This window comes from Mus musculus, chromosome 13, assembly GCF_000001635.26.
Source record: "Mus musculus strain C57BL/6J chromosome 13, GRCm38.p6 C57BL/6J".
NCBI lineage: Eukaryota > Metazoa > Chordata > Mammalia > Rodentia > Muridae > Mus > Mus musculus.
Genome location: NC_000079.6, coordinates 39,613,532 through 39,627,615, shown reverse-complemented (window position 1 = coordinate 39,627,615; position 14,084 = coordinate 39,613,532). Strand labels below are relative to the sequence as shown.

Below are 14,084 nucleotides of genomic sequence, written 5' to 3'. Positions count from 1 at the left end.
GGGGACAGGTGTGAGCACACTAACAGCTCTGTGAGACAGAGCAGGCACATTTGCAAACGTCCCCTCAAAACACAGCAGCCTAGTAGAGTTTAGTTGGAGATGATCTTTAAGAGATTAAAAGTCTGAATTTTCCTAAAAGTTTAATAAAGAGATGATATCTTGCCTGTGAAATAAGGGAGGAAGGTATTTAAAATCCAAGAAGACCCTATTTTCAAGGACTATAAATTCTATGACATCGTTAGACTTAAAACACACAAACAAACCTATCTTATCAGTGACGTTCCCATTGTAGTCTGAGTTTCCTATTGTTGACTTCTATTCTTAATATTGGTGTTTGCAAGTAGATATCCCTGATATGAATACGCCTGGAATAAAATCCATGTTAATCTTTCATGAAAACACATCTGTTGGTAAGAGATCATTAAAGTCTTCCATGGTATTTCTGAGTGAGGTCATAATTTAGATTTCCCAATCAAGCTGAATAACCAAGTTATTTTTGTTCATATTGATATGTAGGACATATCCTTGGCTTTGTATGAGTAATGATTTGCTTGCCTAAATCAGTTCCTACAACTGTTTTTATTAAGTTTAGGGAAGGTGGCTGACTGCCTTGCTAGTTTAAAGGAGTGTCTGATTTCTCAGGGTTTGGAAATGGTTTGGAAATTTTAGTGGCTAAAAGTGCTAACAGTTTGTCTATTTCCATGCCTAACCAATGGAAAATGTTTCTAAATAGGGCAAAAATCTGGAAGCAATTTCTCAACTCAGGAAATTAATTGGCACACAGACTTGAGATTAAGAAAAGGGAAGAACAGAAAATAGAGAATTTCACAGCATGGACTCTGATAAAACACTTAGCAGCACTGAAAAACACAAGAAAGTATGGAGGCTGGCTACCAAGACAGTCATTTGAAAAACACAAGGATGCAGAGAGGCTGACTATACAAGCCATGCTTATCACAGAGGAATAATTGTGCCTTAGAATTATTTTTTAAAGGTTTATTTCTTTTTATTTTATGTGCATAAGTGTTTGCATGTACATATGTGCGCCATACGTACATGGTGCCCTCAGAGGCAAGAAAATGTTGTTGAGCCCCTGGAACTGGAGCTACCGGGTGAGCTGCCATATGGGTGCTAGAATTAAACCTAGGTCCTCTACAAGAGCCGTAAGTGCTCTTAAAAGTGGAGCTATCGCCAGACTATAGAAGTTATTGTCTTAAAACCCACTGCATAAATCTATGGGACAAATGAGACCTTCAACGTTACTTACTATGAGACACTTCTAAATTCTTGCGTTTTAGCATGGACCTCACATCATTTTCTTAAAGACCTAGTTTATCTCAGGGAAGTTTCTCAGGAGATTGTATAACTAGCCTGCACACAAGGTCATCTAATTACAAAGTGTGAGGATCTAGTAGAGCTTTAGTCTTAGCTGTAGGAAACTCCAGAAAGGCCAACCTGTTGGCTGATGCAGGCTGGGTATTCTTCTAACTTAAGCACTGTCTTAATGGCAAGTCTCAGGCTTACCATATCTGCAAAGACCATCTCCCATTCCACCTCTCTACTGTATAAAATTAAGTGTACTGCTGTTATTTATTATTATTATTATTATTATTATTATTATTATTATTGCATTAGCAAATAAGCTAAGGTTTAGAAGGCAACACTACATGAGAGGCAAGTGAAAGATTCATATTAAATAGATGAATGAAATAGTCATTTAAGGGGCATTCAATAATCTAGAGTAAATGGAAGTTAGATGGACAGCCTGGCTTCCTGCAGACTAGACATTAAAAAGTACAATGCTATCACATCTTTTTGAGCTTTTGTTTTGTTGTTGTTGTTTTGCTTTGTTTTGTTTGCATTGTTTTTTGTTTTGTTTTGTTTTTCTTTCTTTCTTTCTTTCTTCCTTCTTTTTTTTTTTTTTTTTTTTTTTTTTTTTTTTTTTTTTTTTTGATGACTACTGTTGGCTCTCCGGATGCTGCTTGTTTTTTGAAGTGGTGCATAAGACCGTGCGAGTTCAGGTCTTTCAAACACAGGAAAAAGTGTTTGTGCCTAAGCTCTAATCTAGGCAAAACTTCTCAACCCTATTGACTTACCCAACTGCTTTGGGCAACTCATTGTTATTCCCACCCTCAGAGGAATAATGTGTATTTCACATACAAACAAACAAACAAACAAAAAAAAACAACAAAAAAAACAAAAACAAAAAAACAAAAAACCCACTGTGTACTAAAATAGATAAAATGTAGGAAACCTTCAAACCTTAGTTGGTGACCCTGTGAAGTTTTTAGAGAATGGTAACTATGCATGAGAAAAATAACAATGGTGAAAAGAAACGTGGGAGAAAGAAATTAAACAAACTGAGAAAAAAGCAAACCAAGTTCACACTGGCAGCTGTGTCTTGTGACGTGTCTGAGGGGCTCTGCTGCTTTACCCACAGAACGCAAGTCCACTTTGGACTTAGAGCCAGGGATGGCTACACTCTCAACCACGAACATTGTCTTCACCATCCCACCAAACAGTCTGTGAGCAGGACTTGTACATGTCCATCCATCCTTTCCTTCATGGGGCACCAGTGATCCCGCAATCCTCAGTCTATCAGGCCATGCCATGCTTAGAGGTTGGTAATATTACATTGTTCCTTCATCTCTTCATATCACTCTCCTCATAGCTCTGTATCCAGCAGCATGTCCCAGCAACATCTTACAGAGATGATGTACCAGTGGAATGTCTAATAAACTCTAGTATTTTCCCAGTTAAAGGGTATCCGCCTTTTAAATCAATATGGGTTCTACCTGAACAACAGAACAAGTAAAAAATCAGCCCTGTTGTCAATGGAGGCCTGGTTTCAGGTTCCCCGAGAAAACAGAGCTGAGAAGTGACAGTATTTACCTAGTCTATTCACATCTTGTATATTTTACATCATTTCTTAAAAACCTAGGACATTGGATGCAATGCACATAGTTACTAAACAGCACTAATAGTTAGGATATAGTGATAAGAAAAGGTATGAGCATCCTTAGCACTGCCAAAATTTATTCTCAGGGGCCCCTCTTCCTTCCTGGAGGGAAGGTTTCAATTCTCAGGAAGCTTCCCTATAAGAAACAATGGATATATAGGTCCAAATGCACATCTTTATCTGTATGGCTCTCTCTAGATGAAAGGGATAGATAGATAGATAGATAGATAGATAGATAGATAGATAGATGATAGAATAGATAGATGATAGATAGATAGATAGATAGATAGATAGATAGATAGATATAATAGATAAATGATAGAGAGTTGGTTAGATAGATAGATAGATAGATAGATAGATAGATAGATAGATAGATGATAGATGATAGATGATAGATGATAGATGATAGATGATAGATAGATATAACAGATAAATGATAGAGAGTTGATTAGATAGATAGATAGATAATAGATGATAGAATAGATAGATGATAGATAGATATAATAGATGAATGATAGAGAGATGATAGATAGATAGGTAGATAGATAGATAGATAGATAGATAGAATAGATGATAGAGAGATGATAGATAGATAGATAGATAGATAGACAGATAGATAGATAGACAGACATACACATATACACACATCCCATCAAGCTAGGCTTGAAGCTCATAGGGAGTATCACAGTGTCTGAGGTTTCTGTACGCAGTGCCCTGAGTTCCTGAATCAGAAGCAGTGCTCTATTGTGGGAAGCCACATGTGCCATTGCTGAGTGGCACTGACTACTGCTGGCCACCACGCATAAGATTGGACAAACAACCAATGTGTACATATGCAGGAAAGTTTTTTGCAAAAACACTGCCTGGCCCAGGCATGATAATGAGGTTCTGTAAGGTACTAAGAGAGTAACCAATCGGATGTGAGACATGCAAATGAGATATGATAATGAGGTTCTGTAAGGCACTAAGAGAGTAACCAATCAGATGAGGAACATGCAAATGAGGCTTAGTGCATAACCAATCCGGGTATGAGACACGCCTCTCCTAGGCCTATAAAAGCAGCACCAGTTCTGGGCTCGAGGTCTTTTCGCCTCTGCAATCAAGCTCTCCCAATAAACGTGTGCAGAAGGATCCTGTTGCAGCGTTGTTCTTGCTGGTCGAGTCCGGTGCGCGCAAGACTCTATGAAACCCAGTCCCATTGGATAAGACATTTTGAATGTCTACTAATGACAGATATGCTATGTCCAGGGCAGAGAACTCCGATTCCAGAGGTACTTTCTATACAAGTGAAAACAAGCTATTGTTCCCGCCATGAAGGAAATCACTTAATCCAATTGTGTCAGGACTGGGAATTCAGTCTCTCATGTTTGGTCAGTTAGGTTTTCAACAGAATCCATAGGAGTTTGACTTTAGCTTTGTGATTTCTCCTCTAGGCTCCACAGTCAGGCGCACTGCAAATTGATGTCCATTTGTGTAGTCTGTCCTTTACCACAGACTTTTAAGGGTCGCCCAAGCAAAGCTTTGGTGTGGCAGTTCTCCAAGTTTGGACATTGTTTAAATACCGTGGAGAGCCATCTGCCCCCAGGTCCGACATTCATCCCCTAAGTTAATTTGTCACAGTAAACAGTTTTGAGTGACAGGGAGTATGGCAGAGATCAGCAGCATACAGAACTTGTCCTTTAGAAAAGGTGTCTAGGTACCACCAGTCTCTGGTGCAGCATCAGTTTTATTAGGAAAAGCTAGTAAAAAAAAGATCAGTCAGAGATGAGCCTTGGTATCATGTTACAGCACATGGTATTGGCAGGATGGAGGTAGATTACAAGTGAACAAATGTGGCCCTTTTTCCTGGATGTGTTTTTTTCCTCCACAGTATCCTCATATATGAATGACAGAGGACAGTGCTATAGCCCCATTCCCCAGGACAAATATACGCATTTTATATACGCATTTTATATACGCATTTTATAGCACCCTAGGAAATGTTGGGATTGCTTTGATTAAGAGTTGAAAATATCTATTTAAAGATCAGTTTTTCTAATTCTTCTCAACACATGCCAAGACGATGCAGTGGTTTGGAAACGGACCCCACACTTTATTAATGTCAGGCAGTAGAAGGAAGCGTGAGCATAATGAGAAACTTTCATGCACGACTTGACTAATCACTGTCTCCTCGCTAGTCCCTAATGTAAAGCAAAGATCCTTCCTCTTTTCTAGAGGGCAAAATAGGTCCAGCTATAAATTCCAGCTTTCCTAAAGGATAGGTCTGTATCTCTCACATTGCAGTGTTAAATTTATTTTGATTTAAGGTCTGGTTAAAGAAAACAAAAACAAAAACTTGTTTGGAGCTAAAGAGAGGGGTCCGCAATTGAGAGCATTTGTTGCTCTTGCAGAGAACCTGGGGTGCATCCTCAGGACCCACATCAGGCAGCTACGAGCAGCCCCTCCTCCAAGTTTCAGTATATCTTGCCCACTTTCCTATCAATAATCACATTGACCGTGGCACTTTGTCTTTTACTACAAAGTCTATAATATTATCACACATGTAAGAGAAAAATGGCCATAACACGATTCACCCTACATTTAAAAAATGTGCTTTATTCAATTTAAACTATTTTGAAGTTAAGTATTCTAACAGTTATTGACCAAGAAAAGTTATATAAATGCCCCATGGGAGGCTGAAGTCTTCTGTTTAACTATTAGCATATCAACTGTGACTAGACTAGTCAGCTCTTTAGTTTTAGTTTAGTTTTGTTTTTTTTTTTTTTTTTTTTCAGCTCTCCAGTGTCTATCTTAAAATTTACCTTATTCAAGTTACATTTAAACCTCTGGTTATTGGTTTAGGATTATTTTAATGTTTATAAAACTTAAATACAATACATCGATCTTTATTTATCCTTTATAGTGGATCAACTTTATTTGGGGTATTTATAAATTAAATGTGTAAATACACTCGGGTTACTTGTTAAGATCTTTGTGCTATAAGTTTAAATGATTATTTTCATCTTGTCTCAATAAAATGTAGTACAATCTATTTATTAAAACATTTGGAGCTTGGAGAGTCAAAATTCCCATTATAGGATTTTTAAAAAGCTTTATGAAAAAGTCTAATTTTCAAACCATAGGGTTTGTCTACTTTAAATATAAATATATAGTCAGCCCATGATTGAATGATTGTATATTTTTGTTATGTAAAGATCTCTGGTAACTCATTTCCTTGACAAGCTGGTACCATCAGCATCCTCAGAAAGCCCTGGAAGGCGTGGACACTTACTCATATAGTGTATATTACCTTACATCATCTTCTACAAGGAACGTTTGAGGTCCATCCATACTCTAGTATGTACTTACAACTTAATTGTCTCATTATCACAAAATACTTCAGTGTTTAAATATGCTACATTTGGTTTGTCCATTCACTGAAGTATTTTTTATTGTAGCAAACTTTATCCGATTGTGAGTACAGATGGATTAAATATCTGTGTGTATTTTTTCGTATGTGTCTGCATATAACTTAGGGTGGTGGCAGATGAGTGAGAAACTTCTTGACCATCTGATAGCTCAGCCTGTAGAAGCCGTTGAAGAAGTTACCCCATCATGATTTGCTCTGGTACTCTGTGGTTTCACTGCTAGTGTCTGATGCTCTGTGTGTGTTTTGATAAAAGTAACGTTCGTGTCTGAAAGGGGTTTGTATTTTACCCGTGACTTACCTTGGTGAACCACCTTTCCGTTTATATTAAATACTTGTAATAAATATCTATTTAAAGCTTTTGCTCATTTTAAAGTTGATTTTTTCCCATTGAAATATTATTCTTTACATGTGTTGACTACAAAGAGTTTATTACTTGTAGAGTTTGCAAATGTCTTCCCTAAGTCTGTTGTTAATGTTGTCATTTTGTTAATAATGACTTTAGAAGTGTAAACACTTGTGTTTTAATGAAAAACATTGTATAATCATGACCTTTTCTTTTATTGCATATGCCTAATGTGAAAATTATGAAAGCTTGATCTAACTAGAAAAAACAAAGATTACTCCTATATTTCCTTCCAAACTTTTTATAATTTGGGCTTTTATATATAGACATAAATCTACTTGAGTTCATTTTTTGTATATGATGTGATATAATAGGATAAACTTATCTTTTGTTAAATAGATACCCAATTTTCCCAGTACCATCTGTTGAAAAGATTATCTAAAACCATCTTAAATTGCTTTGTCGCTCTTTTGAAATTAATTGACCATAAATATAATGGCATTTGGGGATTCTGAATTCTGTTCCATTTTGTCTGTGTCTGTCCTTATGCTAATGTCATATTGCTTTGATGACTGTACTCCATATTGTGTGTTTTGCAAAGAGAGGGTATACATCCTCAAATTTGAGCTAATTCTTAAAACTTGTTTATTGTCATTTTACATACTTTTGTTTTACATATATTTCAGTTTGTCAGTTGTTACAAAACTAGGGATAAAGAATTTCATAATTGATGGATTATCTTCAAGAGAACCATGGTAACAATAGTAAGTCTGCTAATTAATAAAACAGGAAGTGCCTCTTCACTTAGGCATTCTTCAGCATCTTGTCCATTCTCTATATTCTGCTCTCATTTCCTTATATTTACACCAATGCGGTTTAATCTTATTATAATTCTGTGATAGATTTTTGATGTGAGATTGTTTTATGTTTCTCTTCATTTGCTGAAATCATTGTACATGTGGATTTTTAAAAAGCAAACAAAAACATTTCTTTTAATTATATATAATTGTATTACTAGTACTGGAAACTTAACATTTTTCATTGATTAAATTGTATTCTTTAGCTTATTTTTGTATTATTCCTGTAATAAGAATTACAGCTTAATCTTTTGATCTTTACATATTAATTACATATTAATCTTTTGACCCAGAACATTGCTGAGTTCCATGTTATCATCATGGTTTCTTTTGTCTGCTTGTTGTTGATGGGTTTTCTTTTTCTTTAGAATTTCCTATGTAGAAGATTATATGATCTATATGGGAAACAAATTTTTGTTTTCATTCTGGGTTGAATACCCTTTAATTTCTCTTTATTATCTGATTACACTGGCCACCCATTTCAAAATGTAATCAAATGGAAGTGCTGTGAAGGACACAATGTGAGTGGATGGAAGTGGAGAGACACTCACTTTGTTTTTGTTTTTGTTTTTTTTTTACTTGTGGAAATCCACTTAATGCTTCATAGTTATGTCTACTCAGTGTTAGCTGGCTCATATCTTGTATTTCTTATCAGGTTGAAAAAATTCTTTGTATAGCTTATATGTTAAGAATTTTTATTGTAATTAAATGGATATTATTTTTTTCTGTACCCACTGAGAATTTTCAAGCCATCTCTCTTCTTTAACCTATTAAAATTGTGTGACATCAATCAGTGTTTTCATTTCAGTCAAACTTTGCCTTTCTGGTATGAATTTTATTTGGTCACTAATCATAAACCTACTCCTCACTGTAAGGTCTTACTTGTTGAGTTTTATTCAGGAATTAGATGGTTATACTTGTGACCGATATTTCTCCATAATTTGTAATGCATTTGTTTGGCTTCTCTCAAGACCTAAATTACTAAATTCATAGATTGGGTTAAAGATGCTCTCTACTATTTTTTTTTATGTGCATGAAAGTATTTTTGATGTATTTTCATTTCTTCATTGGGGGAATTTATCAGGAAAGCTATTTAGGGCTAACATTTTCCTTGTAGAAAGAATCATTCACTAATTTTATCTTTAAATTATGAAACATCTAAACAGTGTTTATTTTTGGAGAGTTGATTTTGATAGATTCCAGGTCTGTTTTGTTTTGTTTGTTTTAGGAATTTTTGACTTTTTTGCTAAGTGGTCTAGTTGTTATTGTAATGTTGTTCTTAGTAATCCCATTAACGTTAACAATTGCTGTACATTTGTGGAAATATTCTTATTTGATTTGTGATTTTAATAATTTGTCTGGTGTCATTTATTCTTTGATGACTAGACCTAAATTCTTGTCAATTTGACAAGAAACAATTTTTACTTTAGTTATATTTATTTTTCTATCATTTTCATATTGTAGTTTATTATTTTTGTGTTAGCTAGTTTTATTTCTAGCTTTAAGGCTGCAAATTTCCAAATGAACACATCTTCCTCATTCTTTAATCCTACACATTTTTGTATCAGTTTCTATTTAAAATGTCCATTTATCTATTTATTTAGTTAATACTTGATGTCCAGTAAGTCATTTAGAGGTATGATGCTAAACTTAAAAAAAAAATTGTAAATTTCTCAAATCCCATTATCCTGTTGACTTTTTGTTGTTGTTGTTTGGTTTTTTGTTTTGTTTTGTTTGTTTGTTTGTTTGTTTGTTTGTTTGTTTGTTTGTTTGTTTTGATACAGGGTTTCTCTGTGTAGTCCTGGCTGTCCTGGAACTCACTCTGTAGACCAGGCTGGCCTTGAACTCAGAAATCCACCTGTCTGTGCCTCCCAAGTGCTGGGATTAAAGGCATGTGCCACCACTCCCCGCTCCTGTTGACTTCTAATTTGACTTCATTGTAATTGAAGTATATATCATTTGTGGTCCCAATGCCACTGAATGTATTAATTCTGCTTTTGTAGATGGACACATAGTCCCCAGTCTTCACAGCTTGTACTCACATTGGAGGAACTGACAAACTCCAGTCTACCCAGACTTAGAGCATCTCTGAGATATCAGATCCTGTCTGGAATGTGGGAAGAGAATTCTGCAGGGGAGTCCAAGGAACCCAAACATCAATCCACATAACGCTGCAGTCCAGCAAATCTCACTACAGAGAAAAGTTCTGGGAAGAATGAGTTGTCAGCAGACATTTAGGGGAAACAACATTGATGTGGCCACAAAAATATCTTCATAACTACCGGGTCAAGCATTCTCTTTGATTTTTACCAAGGGGAAAATATGTATATATCTTCTGTCAGAAGAAAAGCTTGGAGTGAATAAATCAGTTCAAGCAGGATGTACTGGGTGTCTACCAGCATCAGACTCAATGCCAGATACTGCATTGCACTATCAGGAGGTCAGGAAAGGCTCAGGGATGTCTACTCAAGTAATAGCATGACAGAAAAAAAAATGTTCTAATTTAAAATATAAAATGCATGCATTCTTCCTCATTCTGTTATATAATAAGGCTCTGTATACTTAAAAGCAACACAAGCAAATATACGACATCTTCCTATGTTCTTTCTCTACCACTATCCTTCTCTCTTCCCTACTTTGTTCATTTCTCTCACACCTTACCCCCTTTTCTTTCACTTTATCTTATTTCATCCTTTTCAACTTCTTCCTCTTCCTCCTCTTATGTTTCCCCTTCTCAGTTCTCTCTCTCTCTCTCCCTCTATCTCTTTCTCTCCCTCCCTCCCTCCCTCCCTCTCTCTCTCTCTCTCTCTTCCCCCCTTCATTTCTTTCATAGAAAAGTATAAAATCAATATGTAGAGATGAAATATATTGGAACTTCAAAACTTATACCTAGGATCAACGTTTCAGGGCAACATATATTTAAACTTTAACATTCAATCCATAATAAAAGCTAAAGAATTCCTCTTTAAGGTTTGTTTTATAATTGCAAATTCTATATTAGATAAGGTTTAAAATAGGATTTTAGGAATATAAAACAAATCACATGCAAAAGATACTTTGATAAACCTGAAATTTAAATACACTTATGGTTTCACAGGTCTGGTCTGCCATGGATCAAAAGTATTTGTGATGCAAAAGACATGCTTACATAGGTCATGTACAAACTCATTTCCTGTCATCATTCTCTAACCAATACAATAGAACTACTATGTGCAAATATGTATATCATGTATATATGTATAATATATACTATATATGTGTGTTTGTATTATACATGTGTGTGTGTGTGTGTGTGTGTGTGTGTGTGTGTGTGTGTGTGTGTATTAATCTAGGATGGCTTAACAAATGCAGAAGTACAACAAATGTACCCACTACTTTTATTTATTTGTTTGTTTGTTTGTTTATATTTGAAGGTGTGTATTTTATTTTTGGACAAGTGTGTGTGTTTGCAGATGTGTATATGTGCTAGAGGAGGACAGATGAGGGTGCTAGGTCCCCTGGAGCTTGAATTACAGGTGTTATGAGCTCCTCAATGTAGGTACAAAAATTACTCTACTCCTCTGCAAAAAGATAAAGTGCTCTCAATGTCTGAGCTGAGTCTCCTCTTTCCTAACTTTTTTTTTTTTTTTCAAGACAGGGTTTCTCTGTATAGCCCTGGCTGTCCTGGAACTCACTCTGTAGACCAGGCTGGCCTCGAACTCAAGAAATCCACCTGCCTCTGCCTCCTGAGTGCTGGGATTAAAGGCATGCGCCACCATGCCAGGCTTCCCTAACTCATTTTATACAAGGGACTTGAGCAAGTTCAGATTTGCATATCTGTGGAACGTTCTGGACCACATACCTTCAGATGCTGCAAGGCAAGTACATTGCTTTATCATTTCTCCTTACTTGTGATTAAAATCTCCCACAGTTCACTAAAGAAATTTTAGAAATCTTGACATAGGTGTGCTGCAAGCCTCACTCCAAACTATGCCCAATGGTCAGGGTTGGTAAGATCATGACAGAACTAGATCCATGCCTTATAGGAGCTTGCATTATAGTGGTAAGATATTACTGCAGTATTAACAGTCCTGGGTAATGGGTTGTGAGTGGCAAAGTACTAGGAAAACAGAAGAATAAGATGGATTTCATCTGGAATGATTGGAAAACATTACAACTTGGTATAAAATTAATGTTGTTTGCATTTAATTAAAACAGAACTATTTTAAGCTACTGTCCTTTCCACAAGATGGAAATGGGTCTTTTTATGTTTGTTTTATTGATGTCTGTATTCAATATTTGAAAGTTATTGCAATTAATATTTATTATAAGTTTCATCATTTTTTTTGAGCTCTTGAGTATCTTGCACTATTATTAAACTTTGCAAGCCTTGGAAAAACCAAAATTTGATTAGTGAATTTTTCTTAAATTTATTTTTCATATAGTTTTACAATTGGGTGTTGTTTGAAGATAAAAAATTACCCATGTAATTTTATACATCAACCGTTACAATTGCTAAAGTGCATTATTATTTTTAATAGATAGTTCATGTTCTAAAGGAGACTTTTGAGCTATTTTAATAAAGCTTCTATTCCCGTTGTAAAACACAATGATTAGTCAGGTAATTATAAAATAACCTGAAAGAAAACATTCCCCTTAATCTTGTTCTTCTACACAAATTTCTTGGGTGTGTTCTTCCAAAGACAAAGGCTGGAGACAGCAAGCTACCTGAGGTGGTAAAGAGAAGAGTTGGACACAGACAAGCAAGGGCATTGTGAAAGACCTGGTATTTCCGATGACAAATAAAGAGTCAATTCAGGCAAGTAAGTATAATCCAGCAAGATTGGGCACAGTTGTTGGGTTCACCCTATACCACTCGGATAGTAATTCAAATAAATAAGACATAATGCATTTAGTGATGAAATCCTGCTAAGTCAGATTATGACTAAGGAAGGAAACAGCTCCACGTAGTAAATTTGAAAGAGTAATTGACATAGATGAGGCCATAGCTAATTATCTTTTGAGCTGAAGAAGCCAGCCATGACAGAGTCCACTGGTGACACCATGGTTTTTGGGGTAAATACATGGGGTTGAGAAGCAGTACAGTGATGGAGTGCTTGCTTAGCATTCAGGAGGCCCTGGACTCCAGTGCCATCACCAAGCAAAAAAGAATGGATGGATGGGAATGAACACCAGCCATTTGTCTATTCAGTCACTGCTTTGTTCTAAAAACCATGCCATGGAAGTGTGAAATGAAGAGCGGCCAGAATGCCTACATCACAGACTCGCATCAAAGGCATGGCTCATGGCTTCAAAGTGTAGTTCGTTGTGACATTTTCCCCATCACATAGCCCATCAGTAGAGCCTCATGTTCCTTATGTCTTTTTACCTTAGCTGTCGGTTTTATTCTCTGTGACAATCTAAATAATCCAACAAAAAGACATGTAGTAAATGTCTGTAATAGAGGAATGATATTTAGTGTGTATTTGTTTATTTGTCTTCATATACTTTGATATCTTGATACCTTTGCCTTTTAAAATGTGCTTTTTATGTCTGGGATCTATGTGTAAGTTAAAAAGAAGATACAATAAACCAAACTGTCTACCATTCTTGAGTCAATTACAAAAGCAATCTGCCAAGAGGATGATGCAGGTGAGTTATTTATATCCCACCTCATCAATTATAAAGAAGTATAATAATATATCCTGGGATAGTATGTCAGTGTGAATTTCCAGGATTTTAAAGCCACCAATGAAAGGCAAAGTGCTCAGGGTGCAGCATTTGATCTTTAGAAGTTTGTGTGTTTATTTGTCGATAAATTTGAAGTGACAAATAATAAATGCGTGCATTCGGGTAAGGGAATGTGATATTTGGATGTGTGTCTACATCCTGTGAGGAACTCACTATATTCTGGGAGAATTAGATGTTCTCTTGACCAAGGTAGCTTGCAACAGTACAAGTTTGGTGCCAAAGATACTGGTGTCATATCCAAACACAAGGACCCAAATCCTCAATTAGAGGAAGTGTGTCCCTCTTTCTCCAAATCTGCCTTAGGATGGGTGACTTGTGGTATTTTAATGTCTCACTATCTGAAATGTTTGAATCTTATAAAACATTATAGCCATGCTTAATGTTTTGTCATTTTGTGCTCACAAAGCAAAGTCATTATTGCCTTCCACTTCCCCTGCCGTTCTAATCAGAGTCTTAACATAATCATCCAATTAAATTCTGTGAAGAAAGGAGGGCCCCATGACTCTATTCCATAATATGAATTATTTCCTGGCTCAACTATCTCCTTCTTTGCTCCGTAGTATGTGAGCCACAGAAATATTCTAAGGTTCCTTTTAACAGGCCATTTCTATGCTTTTCAGAATAAAGCTGCCGAAGTCCATTCTAGGGCCAGGTATGAGCCCAGACTTGGGATATTAAAAACCACCCCTGGGATCTAACAGCCGAGCAGGTTGATAGATTCCTTTTTGCCCTTCTTTCTTATTGCAGTGAAACTGAGCCAAAGTTGTAATTCTTGAAGAGTTTCTG

General features: G+C 36.0%; 1 long non-coding RNA gene across 1 annotated transcript in view; it reads left to right on the top strand.

Moving 5' to 3' along the window:
- The window catches only part of Gm32243, a 29,682-nt gene extending 19,737 nt beyond the window's left edge, over nt 1-9,945 (top strand). The window contains exon 3 of the long non-coding RNA XR_382222.3: nt 9,572-9,945. This is a non-coding gene — a long non-coding RNA (predicted gene, 32243). The remainder of the gene's footprint in view (nt 1-9,571) is intronic.
- Nucleotides 9,946-14,084: the final 4,139 nt, after the last annotated feature.